This window comes from Amphiprion ocellaris, chromosome 12 (genome assembly GCF_022539595.1).
Source record: "Amphiprion ocellaris isolate individual 3 ecotype Okinawa chromosome 12, ASM2253959v1, whole genome shotgun sequence".
NCBI classification, from domain to species: Eukaryota; Metazoa; Chordata; class Actinopteri; family Pomacentridae; genus Amphiprion; species Amphiprion ocellaris.
Window position 1 is genome coordinate 29,210,374 of NC_072777.1, and position 16,988 is coordinate 29,227,361.

A 16,988-nucleotide genomic window follows, 5' to 3' on the forward strand; every position below is an offset into this window, starting at 1 on the left:
TACTGGAGAAAACGACAGATTAATGGACAAAGAAAATGTGTTTTCCAACATATATGGCTGAATTACTCCAACATTACAAGATACATACAATTTAAATTCTATTTTATTTATAGACGCCAGTTACAGGTCAAATTGTCTCAGGACGCTTTATTTTTATATTTTTTTGTCATACTTAAAATATGACAAAGTAAGAAATTTAAAGCTCTTGACTAACCCAATTTATTATTTGGTTTTTAAGAGATTAATCGACAAAATAACTTTCTCCACTAAAACTAATAAACACGAGGTCAAATAGAAGGAACAGTTTTAAATACTGCAGTCCCACAACGACAAGAATAAAGTTTGTCAACAAAAAGTAAATCTGCTGGTGGATTCCATTAAAGTCCTAATAAATGATAATAAAGTGTGATACTAAAGGTTTGTGGTGCTGAAAATGTCCAAGTAAAGATATCAAGTTGAACATGTGGATGGAGGTTGATAAAAGTTGACCTCCCTTCATTTCTCTGGATTTTATGGATGGTGGTTAAAGACCTGCTCTTCTAGTGGTCTTCCTTCTAGTCAATGTAAAAAGTCAGTCCATCCTGGCTGACTTCAGCACCTCTTCATGACAACTTGTTCTGCCTCCAACCTGGTGGAAACTCCAGAAACTGGGGAAAACCTGTGGAGACTCGAAGAACTCGTGGAGACTCGAAAAACTCGTCGGGCGGGGGAAGGTGTGGTGGGCGGTGGGGAGAGGTGGGGGAGTAGAGGGGGGAGGCCACCACCCACCTCCCCGCCTACTCTCCGCCCTGACTCCACCCAGACTCCGCCTTGGCTCTGCCCATGAGGTCACTTCAGGAACTACGATGCCAAAGGGACGACGAATTTATTTCTTTGTATCTGATCTGTAGCTCAGTGAGTTAAGGATTTGCCTATGGAGCTGCAGGTCGCTGGTTCAAGACCAGACCCTTCTTAAGTTTTATCAAAATCCTGACAAAGACAAAGAAAGAAAAGTGCCGGTGGTGGGTCTTGAACCTGCGACCTTCCACTTGGTAGTCTGTCTTCTTATCCCCTGAGCTATTCGCTCAGATACTAATTCTTCTTTTTTTTGCGCATTTATCATCTATTTTTTGCCGTTTTCGAGTTTTTTTTTAACTCGAGTCTCGACTCGACCGTTTTTCTCAGGAGGTTGGACTTCAGCCTTTGTGCTGGAGGGTGGAACCATCAGTTCCAAGACTTTCCAAAGCCTCCACACCTCCCGAGTCCTCAGGACCTGAGCTTTCACACAGTCTGAGGGCTGAAATTTTCTAAGTCCCACAGTAGTTCTCTGTTAGTTTGAACCTTCAGACAGCCTGAGGACTGAAATTTTCTAAGTTCCTGAGTAGTTCTCTGTTAGTTTGAACCTTCAGGCAGTCCAAGGACTGAAATCCTCTAAGTTCCTGAGTAGTTCTCTGTTAGTTTGAACCTTTAGACAGTCCAAGGACTGAAATCTTAAAAGTTTCTCAGTACTTCTCTGTTAGTTTGAACCTTCAGACAGTCTGAGGACTGAAGTTTTAAAAGTTTCTCAGTACTTCTCTGTTAGTTTGAACTTTCTGGTTAACAGAAGCCTTAAAACTTGTGACCATGAGTTTTGATTTCACATTTAGACCATCCGTCTGAGTTCTTCTCAGACCTTCACCTGTGGGTTTTTTAGAAATCCTCAACAAACTTTGATTGTCTTCACTGAACAGTAAAGTTTGTGGAGATCAGAAGGTAACATTAGTTTGATCGATGCCTTCAACTACTAGTAGACTTTAACTGGAAAGCAGTTTTCTGAAATGAGTTCTTAGTAAATCTGTCCACAATCAAACCAAGAACATAGAAAGAGGAAATGTTTGAAGAAACAACTTGATGTTTTCGTTTCAGACTAGAAAACGCTTTCAGACCTGTATCTGTTTTTGCTCTTTTTGATCGTTTTGTTGTCTCTTCTGTTTAATTTGATGTTCTAAAGTTTAACTGGTGTCTTTTCAAATGTTTTGTCTTTAGTTTGATTCTTCTTAAATGTTTAGTTTTGCTCTTTTCTCACCTTTTATTCTTTTCTAATGTCTGATTTGATTTTGAAATGTTTTGTCTTTTTAATGTTTAATTGTTGCTTTTTCAAATGTTTTATTGGCTTGTTTGAAAAATTCCTTTTTCTTTCCCAGTGTTTAATTTTTGGATTAAATCTTTGTTAAGGTTTTTCTTTTTAAATGTTTTACCACCTTTTAATGTTTCATTTTCTTTTTAAATGCTTCATTGTATTTTCTGTTTAATTCCTATTTGAAGTTTTATTGTCAATATTTTGTCTGTTTAATAGAGTTAAACATTAAATACAGTTAAATTATATTAAACAGACAAAATATTGAATTAGATAATTCAACAAGATACAATACATGTCATTATAAAATTAAATAAAATTTTTAAAATACAAATATTAAAAATTACAGATAAAATATTTTCCATAATTAAACATTGAAAAAATACAATTAAACAAGAAGAATATTAAACATTTAAAAAAATGCAAAACATTTAATTAGATTATTAAACCTTTAAAAAGACAAAACATTTAATTAGAAAATTAAATATTTAATTAGAAAATTACATCTTAAATTTCTTAAATCTTTTTAAGAATAAAACTTTTTTAAAGTTTGATTGTATTAATTTTTTTCCTTTGATTTAATTGCTTTTTGTTATGTAGTTTATTTCTTTAATCTTCTTTTTCTGTCAAGATTTTAACCCCAACCTGAAAAATGAAATAAACCCTTAAATCACAATGAAAATACTTCTGTTGTCACAATCATGACTTAGTCAATTATTCAGTTTATCAATTCAACTTTATTTGTTTAGCACCTTTTACACAGATGACAAAACTAAACAAGCAAAGAGAGAAAAAACTGCTAAAGCTATGATTAAAACTCAAAAGCATTTAAAGAAAAAAAAAAGATTTAACATGGTAATAAAATATGTGGTGTCCAGGGGATGGAGGGAGTTTATTGAAGTCTTCTTGGGCTCACATAGTAAATCATTGAAAATATAAACTTGATATTCAGTCTAAGGAAACTGGAAACTGCAGAGCGACAGAAGAACCAACAATATCTCCTGTTTTCTCCTTTAATGAGTCGACTCTTCTTGTGCTTTCAGACCAAAGAACTACAGACTCTTCACAACCTGCTCAAACTCTTGGTACAGGACCTCACCACACGGGTCAAGAACGTTTCCATCTCATTTCTACTCTGAAGCTCACCTTCTCCTGCTCAAACTGCAGACAAATGTTTCTGCTGCTCTAAAGTCTGCTCTCCAGAACTTCCTAAAAACTCTCAAAGTCTCTTCTGCTGCAGGTTGCTTTGTAGAACTGTTCCAGAAAACCTCACTAAACCACATGGAGGGGCCTCAAGATAGTCGTCCAAATGAAACCATACAAAAACCAAACTAGCACAACCCAAACGCTAAAGTCTCCTGCAGCCTACCAGAGAACCTCTGAGAACAGAGAATCAGGACAGGAACTCTTACCTTCTGGACAACCAACGCTGGTTCACAAACAAGAATACAGAATGTGTCTGACCAAAAACCTCTGAAGACTCACTACAGCCAAGATAAAGACACAACTCACCTGCACCAAATCCACTAATCACTGCACACATTAGCACCATGTGCTAACTGTGGCTAAAGAACCACATTTACCAAGACAACTATCCAGTACAAAGCCCTAAAACACACCAAGAAACACATTAAAGATGATTTTACTGCTGGAACCTGCAAGCCAACGCCTAAAGAACAAACTAAAGAAAGGGAGCCAAACCCAGTTCAGTGGTGAAGAGAAGCAGAGGAAATGTTTGACTGCAGCTAAACAAAGCAGGAAGACACTGAGCTGCTCAGGTGTTCCTGATAACACCAAGCTGCTCAGGTGTTCCTGATAACACCAAGCAGCCACCTGGACAGCCAATAGGAACACAGCTTCCTGGAAGTCCAGAGGGCTGGCTCAGTGAAGGAAATTTAATTTAAAGTTGAAGCAGAAAGTTAACAAAGAAAGTTGAAAACCACCTTCTGATCCCTGAAATCTCTGAGTTTTCACACAAAGAACACCTGAACATGTCAAACTGGTTTCATAGTAGAACCATCATTGTAAAAACATCATATTATGGTGTGTTGCTCAAAAAACATTAGGACCCGGCTGTCAGGGGACAAACATGTAAGAAACATGAGAACAGAGAGAACCCAACCAGTAGGTCACAGTTTATCATCCCCCAGTCATCTCCTGAAGTCCATATGGTGAGAGACATCAGTATCTGGTTGTTCATTTACCAGAGGATGCTTATAATCATGCTGATGTGGTCTGTACTCTACAGTATTTTAGTGACTCAATAAATGCCTAAGTTGTTTTTTTTAATGCTTTTTAGTTTTTAATAAACATTTAACAGCCTATATGTAATCAATAAATGGCCTTTGCCTATCTCAAGAAAAATTCACTCAGAACTCTGATATGTTAACAGTACTAAATAAATCAATAAATACATGCATACACACAAAAATAAGTTAATACATTAACTGTGTTAAGATAAGATTTAGATTTTTTAAAAAGTTGTTTATGTTTTTGCAGAATCCAGTATTGCTCACTGGTTGGTCATTACATTTTGTTAGTTTGATTTCACTGTTTAAAATGATGCCACCTCTTTTCAGACAGAACCTGTGATAATAAAACAATACAAAATTTTTAGTTCCGTGTTAATAAAGCACTTAAAGCTTTAAGTATGGCTAAATGCTTTTTTCAAAATTAAATATATCACTCCTTAGGTGGTAGTGGCCCCAAGTTCAGTAAAGTTGGAAAGATATTCACAGATTCGGACTTCCAGCATCAATAACTCATTAGATATAGGTTGTCAAAACATAAACGGTGCCTCTTTCCCATTGTTGCAAGGCAGACAATGTGCTACAAGCCCAGTTTTATCAAAAGTAGCTGTCTTTCAAGCTACAGGAATAACATTGGTGTCTATGGAGTGAACAGGGTCCGTCTGCAATTTGCAAAACCACTGCAACAGTAGAGAGACAAATATTCAATAACTTCACTCTTATACATTGTAGTGTCACTAAAATCACTGCAGCCTTCAACTGGCTCCTGTTGACAAAGTGTTTTAACAGAAATGTAAATGCTGTAATATGATTCTTTTAATGAACCATGTAACTTGAATGGATGTGATGCTGGTGTGACCACAGTGCACACGTCTGATGTTGCTCACAGTGGTCCAAGGGACACTCAGGGAGTTTGTGTGTTTGCTCAGACTCATGAAAAATTACAGGGAACATTGGTTGTGACTAAGCAGCAGTATATGATGAGTCAGGAGTGACACATACTGCTCATTTTACTGTCCTCTCCTCATCATTAAAGGGTTCTTCATCACTTCAATCCTTCATTGTATGTTCATCTACCAGGCTGCATAATCACCACTATTTACCCTCATCAGTCATAACATCAGGAGCCTGTCTGGTGAGCTGATAGCTGGAAAAGCTTCTTTGACTTATGATGGAACAAATCTGTGGCTTCTTAATTCTCTTACCTTAAAAAAAAATTCAATAAAGCAGCCAAAAAAATATATTGCACACGATCCAACAGAGCAAAAGCCATGTTAACTTCTGACAAGTGACTTTACAGAAAAGAATTAGTGTCAGTCTGAGTATAAGCCTATATGGCTGAATTAACTCCTTTTACTTTGGGTCTTTACCTCTGATTTCATGGAGCAGAATTCAAGACACCTGTTTATTCTGCGTGTGACAAAACAGAAATACCAAAATATCTTCCATATGGGACAATTTGTGAAAGTGAAACGTATTTATTCGAAGTCAAAGTGTGCAATAATCAGCTTTCAAATAAATCTAGCTGTCCTCAAGTTTGCCAGAGGGTTCATTTTTATCAGGTTTCTCTTCCAATATAAATAATTATAACAAAACATGTATAGTTCTTAAATCCACCTACATTCTAATAAAGCATATTCAGTTCAATGAATAGAATAAAATACAGCACAACACACTCAAAGACAGTATAATCTTGTTACAGGTGGTCGACACTGCTGGTTTTCACTAAGATTTCTTAAATAATAATAGGTTGGGGACTGTCTAATTGACTGTGGTATTTAACTACATTGAGGTGATGCTCTAAAGGAAAGTCAGCCTCACTAAATGTGGTTTGCTTTGTCATTTATCTTTCTATCTCTGTAAAAAACAAGACACATTAAATATCCAGAGGGGTGATGTTAGTCTGACTAGATTCAGAACAATGATTTTTTTGTCCCCTGTCATAGCCGTCCTGTAGACAACAATGAATGAATCTCTGGTGGAGAATTAAATATCACTGGGTGATTTTTTTAAAGGCAGCAAATGGGGAAAATGTCAGTCGGAACAAGGAGCTGAGAAACTATTAAAATGAGAGGCTTGATGGATTCCCAGTGAAGCTTATTAGTAAAAGGCACAAAACTCCAAACAGAAGGGTGCTTACAAGTGTAAAAACAATTAATGTTTGACACGGGGGCGGGCAAGAAAAGCACATTTAAAGTGGAAGATTCCCCTCTAAATCAAACCGCGGTCGTGAATGTACATTAAAGACGACGTAGCTGGAGTGCAGAGATATGTGGAGGCACAGAGCGCTTTGACAGCCTCAATGTGTTTTCCAATAATCTGCTATTGCTGCTCTCTTCTTATTCAAACGAGAAGAAAATTCATGAAAGACCTTCAAAGTCCTTTCAGAGCTGCACAGAGGAGGGGTCCACTTCCAGCTTGATTATTTTTAGACCTTTTTTTGTTTTATAGATATTTTTTTTTGTTCTCTGTTCTGTTTGGTGGGGAGAACACAAAGGCGCTTTTTGGAGAACGTGTGCTATAAACCCGCAGTGTGGAGGCTCTGATGTTCTTACCTACTGATCTTACCTTCAGAGGAAGGCTTAGGGAGATAAAGAACCCCCTTTTTTATTTACTTTAAGCTGCTTGTGTTTAGTATGCCGCATGCAAACCTTCAGCCACATTAAACACACACAGAAAGGTTTAGACTCCTGGCAGCTACCACCTCGAGACAACACTTTAGCCTCGGGGTCATGAATATATTCAGGTGGAATTTGATATAACTTTGTGCATTTGGGGGAACGACTGCTGTTTATGTACATTACTATTTTAACACAGCTGTGGTATCAGGAGTTTGTGCTCTTGATGCAGGACTGCTAACTGAATATATTCGAGATACTGCAGCTGGTGTCACCTGAATTACTGCTATGTGCTGTTGTTGGTTGATTAAACACTCCCTTGTGTGCTAAGACAATAGTTCAGCATGTTAAAAACTACATTTATCCCCTTTGTTGTGAAGCGTTAGATGACAAAATCAATACCGCAGCTGATTAGCTTAGCTTAGCTTAAAGAATGAGTAGAAGTCGACACAAGATCTGAGGAACTGCAGCTTTAATTGGTTAGAGTTCAGGTCAGACTGGGGTCAGGTTCAGCATCATAGGAAATGACTAGTAGTTGTAAGGAAGGATAAGGTCAGATTTAGATTAAAAGTCCCACTGCAGAGCTTCCTCCTGAGCTTACTTCTCCTGAACTAGCTGCAAAAAAGAACAAATGTGTCCAATTTAAAATAATTTCCAATCTGGTAGCCTTAAAATCTTGAATGAGGCAAGCTAAGAAACGTCAGTTGGGTCAATATATAATTGCGGGACTTTTTGTAGCATAGTTGACAGGCATCATAGTTGACATTTTTGCTGTTTTCAGGCCTAAAATCAACATGGCCACCTATAACCAAACACCACACCTTCTAAATATTATATATACAATTGAGTAAAATTGAAATTGAAAGTTATTTCTGGGACACAGATACAATTTATCATTTTCCATATAAAATGTGATATATTTCCCAAAAAAATATCTGTGATGATTATCTCAACTTAACAAAAAGAACACAATCAAAACTATTATTGAATGAGCTCATTTTATTATTGTTTAGGTTGTTATTAAATTAATTAATAAATGATTGTTTCCATAATATATAATTGTGGAATTTGTAAAGACATGATCATAATGAACATAAAAAACATCGGTTTTTTGTGCGTTTTTTTTTTTTTTTTTTAACTTTTGATTAAAATGCATGCAAGATATATCTCATGGACTCCAAAGTCCCTCAATTATATATCGACCCAGTTGTTTGCACATATATCTGAGTTCCTTAAACTTGTTTATGTTTATTTCCACATTATTATGTATTATACATCAGTGGATACTCAGCTATTTGTCAAACAGTAAGGTATGCATTTACATTACAAAACAATTAAAGAATATGTTGCAGCTGTGCAGCATTTAATCTACCGTAAGAGGTCACTGTTAATAATAAAGAATGGAACAGCCAGCAGCAAAGTTGTCCTGACTTAACTAAATTATGAGCTGAGATGTAATAACCTTTATGTCAACACAAATATGCATATTTACAATGAAGAAATGAGAAAAATGAATACAATTTGCATGCCCATTAAACACGTACAATATGAAGGGCGTGCAGCACCTCATGATAAACCCCGATCCCACATCTGTAAATACTGTCATCTGGCTCAGCTGTATGAAAAGCTTTCATCCCTGAAAACTTTGCAGCTCATCTGTATTCTCTGCAGCTCCTCACTATGAGTGTCTGCTGAGGGTGACGGAGATGTTGAAACTCTGAGCACAACACTCTGGATGAGCCCTCCACCTTCTACATCCATTTGGGAGGAGGTCTCTAAAGGTGACAAATGAAAGCATGAGGGGGAACGCAGGAAAAAAAGTAGAGAGGAGAGAACAAGGCTTTATAAAGATGAGGTACTTCAGGTGCTAAAGAATTCTCTCCATGCGTCTGCTATTTTCCCAGTATGCCTGTCTCCTGCCTCCAAGCAGACCTGTGAGCTGCTGAGCTCAGGGATATTAATTTGCAGCCCTAATGTTCTGTGCCGAAGGAATTGGAGTCATCTGAACACAAACAAATTGGATCTTACAGCTCATCTGAAATTCAGGACATGCCTGCAGGTGTGGGAGGAGCGACCACCTCCAAAAAACACAGGAGGATGCAGCTAAATGTTCTGCTTTTTGGTCAAGCTGCGTTCAAAATAAGATGGCGAAGGAAGGGAGAACAGCTGTGGATTATATCTATGATTGATGGGTTTCTGATGAGGTCCTGAGTGCAGCTGGCCACTAGATCTGAATCTATTTGTCTGATGTGATTGCTGTGATACTGAGTTAGAGAGAAAAAAATAGGAACAGTGAATGGCAATGTAAGAAAAAAATTGAAATGGTGAGAGAGCAAGACAGAGAAATAATAAGTAAGGACAGAGTGTGGCCATGGAAAAAAGTTGAAAGGAAGGTGTGCTTATATAAAAATCAAAAACCTGATTTAAATTTGGATTCCATCCCTGTTGAGCAGCAATACACTGCTCCCAGTGCTCCTGCAGCACTTGGAACGTTCCTTAGAAGCAATTAGCTTCAGAGTTCTTAATAATCCAATGTAGTTTTAAATGACTGAAAAATCAGCTTTTGTGCATAAATAGATATTTTACCAGTTAATGCTGATGTGTTTGAATAATTGCAACATAAATTACAAGAACAGCTGTCTGATGGATGGGTTTCTGATGAGGTCCTGAATGCAGCTGGCCACTAGATCTGAATCTATTTGTCTGATGTGATTGCTGAGATACTGAGTTAGGGGAGAAAAAATGGGAACAGTGAGAGAGTAGGGCAGAGGAATAATAAGTAAGGATGGAGGGTGGCCATGGAAACATGTTGAAAGGAAGTTGTGCTCTTCTAAAAATCAAAAACTTGATTTAAATTTGGCTGCCATCTCAGTCAAAATAGTTTTCTTGTGGAGCAGTACACTGCTCTCAGGAACGCTCCTTGAAATAAGACCCCCGGTTCGAGTCCCGGCCTGGTCCTGGGATTTTTCTGCATGGAGTCTGCGTGGGTTTTCTCCGGGTACTCCAGCTTCCTCCCACAGTCCAAAGACATGCTGAGGTTAATTGGTGATTCTAAATTGTCCATAGATGTGAATGTGAGAGCATTTGTTAGTCTCTATATGTAGCCCTGTGACAGACTGTTGTGACCTGGCCGCAGGGTTAATCTGACCTGTTGCACCTGCCGTAAAAAACAGAGATAAGACCCTACCTACACACAAACACACACCAATGAATGTAACAGTCATCAATAAATATTTTATTAATTAATGCTGATGCATTTGAATATTTGCAACATAAATTACAAGAACAACTATTATGTCTATGACTGATAGGTTTCTGCAGCTGACCACTAGATCCGAGTCTATTTGTCTGATATGATTGCTGTGATACTGACTCAGAGGAAAAAAATAAGAACTGTGAATGGCAAAGTATTTAAAAAAAAAAACAGAACTAGTGAGAGAGAAAAGCAGACAAATAATAAGCGAGGACAGAGGATGGCCGTGGGAAAAAAAATGTTGAAAGGGAGGTGTGCTCATTGTATCAGAACGTTCAGGCTATTACACAGCCTGTCAGAGACGCCTCCCTCTGCACTCGCCCTCTTTTTTCCCCTCCGTTGTCCATCCCTTGGTCACCCTCAGCAATGATCTTGACTGTTTCTCATCCTCTCTTCACTTTCTGGCTATTTGTTGACCTATTTTCTCAGCTCGCTCAGTTGCACAATGGGCTCAAATGTCAAACGCACCAACTGCCGTATCAACCTAATATACCGTGTCAACACCTAAAATCCCTTCCTGCAGACGCTGCGGTTTTCTGGTATAAAGATCAAAATGACAAGATTGTGGTCAGGACTCCACTTATGTGCTGTTAAAGAAGATTTAAATCTCAGATACAGGCTTCCTTTGAAGTTCATTCTCTCAAATTAGCCACTTGAAGTTCACATTATCCCCATTAAGGATGCCTTGAACTTTAAATCAAGATCTTCACAGAGGGAATATACACCATCCCCATTTAAAGAGTTTTAGATTGTGAAACTGAGTGTGTATAGGGATCCAGATAAGACTTCTGGGATTGTTTCAGGTGCATGAGCATGGACCGTGTCACGACCAAACATGAGCGAGCATTAACTGTCACGAATCAGGAGACCACATAGCGTCATGCTGTCAGCATCAATGCTTCATATGCTTTCATGACCACTGGTAGGTGCACATTTTGGATTTCTCCATCTACTTCAAACTTTCACAGAGTGCAGATATCCAGTTGTGCGTCAGTAAGCAGCTGGATGATCCAACTTTTATGTGGAGAATCATCATGGTGACCAGAGGTGGGTCTGCAGCTACCACCCAACCAAAGAGACGTTTTTACAGTTTTCTCCACCTGTAAACATTGAGTTCTGCTGTAACATCCTGAGGTGTCTAAGAGGGAACATTTGGCGTAAACAATCTGAGATGTGCTGTGATGGCATGTGGATACTCCCCACCCACCCTGCCTTTTTGGTTTGGATCCCTGTGACTTTGTGCATTATTGCTCATGTCAGATGGTACTAGACATGTTTACCTAATGTGACTTCTTGGCATTGTTTCTGCTGTGTGCCTGTTTACAGTTGGTGTTTTTGACCCGCACGATTTGATAAATTTGACTCCCTGCAACTTCTTCTTCAGCTCCAAAATAAAATGTGAGCTGAAGGGCCATCATTTTGACAGTTTAGGAGATTGAGCGTCCATCGTAGGTGCTAGTTGAAATATTTAGAATACATAAAAGGACATCCAGCGAGTGTTTCAAGCTTTGCAGGAGCACTGGGAGCAAAGTATCACTGCGCAAGAAGATTACTTTGATGACCATCAAATTAAAAGAACATATGGTTTTTGACTTTTATTGATGCAATCTCTGAACTTCTTGATCACCCCTGACACAAAACACCAGTCTAGTATTGTCAGCAGAATAGCTCTGAATTATTGGGTCATGGATATGGGACCTCTGGAAGTATCCTGTGGTGTCTTCACTCAGACACTGGCAGCGGATTCTTTAGGTACTGCAGGTTTGTGGAGTTTGGCCTCCATGGATTAAACTCGCTCCACTGCATCCCACATTTACTTAATCGGACTAGAATCTCTGGAACTTAGTGGCCTGAACAACATTTCTGGCTCTTCTTCATGTTCCTCAAGCAGTATTTACAGTGTGGTGGGAGCCAATGTCCTGCTGTCAGGGAGTGATGTCACCATGTGGTGGTCTCCAACAATGTTTAGGTTAGGTGTCAAAGTAGCATCAGGAGAAAGGGACAAGAAACAAGGGGTTCCCAACAGAACACTGGCTTTTACCAAGAGATGATCATTTGTTATTGTTATTATTTCACCAATGAGTGGTTTTAATTGTGTGACTGATCAGCGTATATATAATAAATGTTACCAAATTCCATTTGTACATATAAAAACACCAGTAAAATTGCACCAGTAAAAAGGACACTCCATCCTTCAGCTCAGCAGTCGGAACCTGCTGCACTCCTTTACATGCCCACAGTTTTCATTTCCACACAGCATTAATAGAATGTTCCGTCACACAGTCAACAAAGAGTGTGAAGTCTGACACAATCTGGACTTGTCAGATTAAACAACGGTGTCTTCCACATCCTGTGCTGTTGTGTGTTTGTGTTCATGCCTGATGCACAGTATGTTCTCCGGCTTCCTTTTTTCACCATACAAACACACTGAGAATAAAAAGACAGCTACCAATATAGAGCGAATATTCATGCGTAAGTACATGCGTGCATTGCATCTTTAGGATGGATATTAAAAACTTAAATATTACTAATATCTTTTAAAGTGTTTAGGTATTGTGCAGCATGCAGGACGGCTGATTACATGACATAAATAATTCCCAGTATTTCTAATTTAATAGTTTCTTTTGCAGCTCGTGTGAAAATAATTGCTTTATTTGCATGTTTATGGGTTTTAAGCTGATGGGGGGTGTCTGAAATTGTTCCCTCTGGTGAGAAACAATTAATAAAATAATATTCTTTCTGTCCAGAATTGCAATCCTGATGACAGTTCTTTAAAGCATATTTTTATATTGCTCTAAAAGTCATTATTATTATGAACAAGTTTTTAAATCTGTGTCACCACGACTGTGTTGGCTGTGGAACAAACAAAAGAAAAAAAGTCAGATTCTGACTGAAATGACACTTAAATCTGAGGTTTGTAGGATCACCTTTATCAATTTTTAAGAGATTACATTTCTGAAATGGAAATTAATCCAGAAGTAATATAATGGATTACAATTGCGAGGTAATAGGTAAACTGTAAATAATCTGAAGGAATCTCACCCAACAGTGGTTGATGCTCTCCATACATGAAATCAGTGGATTTTAAATATTTTGATTCTTGTCCAATTTAGAGCTTCTCTTGTCTCTGTGTGTTCTGGTCATTGTCTTGTGTATTTTGTACTGTGTCGTCATTATGGTGCACTGTCAAAACATCAGAGAGGCTTTTTGGTGAAGCTCATGAAGAATCACTGCTGCAGTGCTGTAGCTAATGGACTGACTGAGCCGTGTCCATTTCAGATCAGTTATAAAATCAAGGATGAAAAAGAACAGAAATCCGTCATGTCTAACTTTGACAGTGGCAGGAAGTTGGACTCGGTCGCTCATGATAAGATGTTCACAGTTTGAGTGCTCGAAGTTTGCTCTAAAACTGGAGGAATGTCAAATCATGAAAACACTGCAGAGCTTTTACTGAAATGATTATGTATTTTAATTAATCACATCAAGCCTCACAGAAGACAAAAGCACTTCACTGACCTGCAGTCCAATCTCTCTAATTGTTTTGGCTGCTTATTAAAGTTACTTCTGTCTGTCTGATCTGAAACACTCTCTGAAAAGTGACAGGTCCATCCTAGGCAGGATCAGTTCAGTAACAACTGGTGCTACTTGTTTAGATTTTACTATCTGTTGACATTGCATTGTTGTATTACCATTACATTTGTCTGTAATGCAGTAGTTAAACACATTAATGTCCCTAAATTCAGTAATTGCATTACACTTACTAATCAGTCTGCTCCTGCTGCCAGTGCTTCCTTGATTCTCTTAGACCTGCAGGACATTTTTCTGTGATGTATTTTTTGCGCTGCTTTTCATCAACTTTGCTTGCGGCTTTCTGGTAAAATATTCTATTAAAGAGCAGAAAAGAAAGACTGTGTGCATTTCCTCCTCATTAGGGAGGGAATTTGTGGTATTCAGGTGGCCATATGGAGGGTTTGTCAAACCCAGTCTCACTTCTAATTCATCACATACACAGTAGAATTTCATTGGTTATCAAATTTATTATTCAGCAGTTCTCAGATTATCTGTATCCTTATTTCTTTTAGCCAACTCATCATGAAATAGATAAGTCTGAGAGTGTGTTGCTAAAAATGTCTTCTGATGCTTTTCTCTGTACAACCTTGACTCTAAAAAGCTGCATTCCTATACAACTAAATCGCATTCATATTTTGAAATAAACAGCTTCGTTTTGCTGTTTCATTAACCCAAAGTCATATAAGAAGGAGTGCAACAAATTGATTTTCAGTAAATAAGTAAAATAATCCATTACTGTTGTACATGTTACATGTAATTCGTTACATTTCTTGCTTGTTTTACTTCTATTATTTCATTTTATTCTTGTTGTTGTAGGTTCTGAACCTTGTGGTGGAAGCAATGATTCAAAAGATGTGAGAAGACTAGTATTTTGCAGTTGAGTTTTGTAGTTTTCCTTTCCATTGTACAGTATACAGTACACTGTTGTTGTTTCCCTTCAAAAATACATTTCAAGCTACTTTCTGCAAATTTGTGGTACTTTCTTAGGATATAGAACGACTGTCTTTTGCTAAACAATGTTTTCACATATGCGGCACATTTAGCAGCAATAATAGTGACGAAAAACCACTACTGTAGTAAAGAGAACAGTTATAACATGTGTGATGTAGTAAAAACAAGTGGTGTCCACTGATACTGAATACAGTCTTTCTGCCCTCTGAAGAGCAAAAAAAACAACATTCACAAAGTGTGTGACGCATGACTGGTTGTTTCTTCATGTAAAATTGATATTTGGTTGAAAATTCAAATAAGCAGCTCTATTTTAGAGGCTCAGTGGAGGCTGGTCATTTTTGACCCTTAGGACAAGGGGAGTGCACAGGATCTTAAGACAACACGAGGGTTACGTTGAGTAAAATATCATGGTTTGGTTGAGAAATTAACGATAACTACATGTTAGACGCTTGGTTGAATTTAGACATCAAAAATACATCATTAGGATTTGGAAGGTATCACGATTTGGTTTTAAAAATTATCCTTTTTCAATGCATTTCAAGCTTCTTCTGTGTTTCTTTATATTCTGGGTTACCATGGCGACAAGTCCCATCCAAACTAATATGTGACTGGTTACCTGAAAAGGAGTGACAGTGAAGTAATTAAATAAACAACAAAGATATGTCTGTACAACTTTGGAAATAGTTCACATTCCACCTGTTGCTGCTATTCTTTGCAAAGTCAGGTTTCAGGATAGAGTAGTTAAAGCAGTTGTTTTTGACATTCAGAGATTTAATCCTAATATGTAATCTACTGTGGTAAAATAACAGTAACTAACACTACAGGGTCTTTACCCTAGTATCACTTACTTGTTTGGGTAACTTTGTAATGTGAGTCATAGTATTTTTTGTTATGGAAAAGCACTTTGGTGCAACAGCTGTCTTATAAACAGTGACATGAACAGTAAATGTAAAGCCATCAGATAATCCAAACTAAATTATGACTCAGTAATGCATAAAAGAAGAGAAAAGTGAAGTGACAAAAAGAGAAGCATTTTCAAAGAAGAGGGTTAAAGCGAGAGAACTGCTGTTAACTGGCTTGGAATCCACAAAACAGTGTTCCGTACAACCTAAAAAAGATGAAAACTCTGTATGATTCCACTAAGAACCAAAAAGAAAGTGGTTGAAAATGGTGGTCAGGGTAGCTGAATGATTATTTCCAAAGCTGTATTTGTGACAAACAATCGTAATCCTGAAGAAAATCCCTCAGAACTGATTGGTTAGGTGTCAGGAGTAACCACCGATGAACAACTAACAGATAAATGTTAAAAAAAAATATATATTTTTATTATATATATATATATATATATATATATATATATATATATATATATATATATATATATATATATATATATATATATATAAAAGCCTGTTGACATGCAATAAATCCACACTTGACTCACACACTACTTTATATTAAATAACTCAGAAAGCCTTGGAGTCTTGCCAGACTTTTCTTCAGGAGGAAATGACATCATGTGGAGCAGGTCATGTGATCTGGAATTAACACACTTCCTTGAGAGGTGTTTTTGTAATGGGGAACTTAGTCGAAAGTCATTTCTGGGACACAGATACAACTTGTCATTTTCCATATAAAATTTCATATATTGCCAAAAAAAAAATATCTTTCATGATTATCTCAACTTAATAAAAACAAAACAATCAGAACTATTTTTGAATAAGCTCATTTTATTATTGTTAGCTAATTATAAGGTGGTTGTTATTAAAGTCGAACAGTTATTTAGTTGACATTTTAGTGATATCCAATAATTTTTTATTAAGAAGTGATTGTTTCCATAATAAATAATTATGGAATTTGTAAAGACATGATCATAATGAACATTAGGGTTTTTTACGTTTAATAAAAATGTATGCAAGATATATCCTATGGACTTCAAAAGTCCCTCAATTATATATTGATCCTAATAATAATCGATATCATTATCAGCTCTAAAGAAAAATAAATAAATAAATCGGTCTACCCAAAGTAATAAAAGAAGGAGGAGTGCAACAAATTGACTCTAAGTAGGGGTAAATAAGTAAAATAATGCATTACTGTTGTACGCGTTACATGTAATTCGTTACTTTTTTGCCTCCAGGTCTGAAATAATGGCTTCAGTGGGTTGAAAAATTGTCAGAAATCAGGGAGTGTCAGTGAACGATCGGTAATTGTCCACCTTTGGATTGAGATTCGGAGCTTTTGGAGTCTTG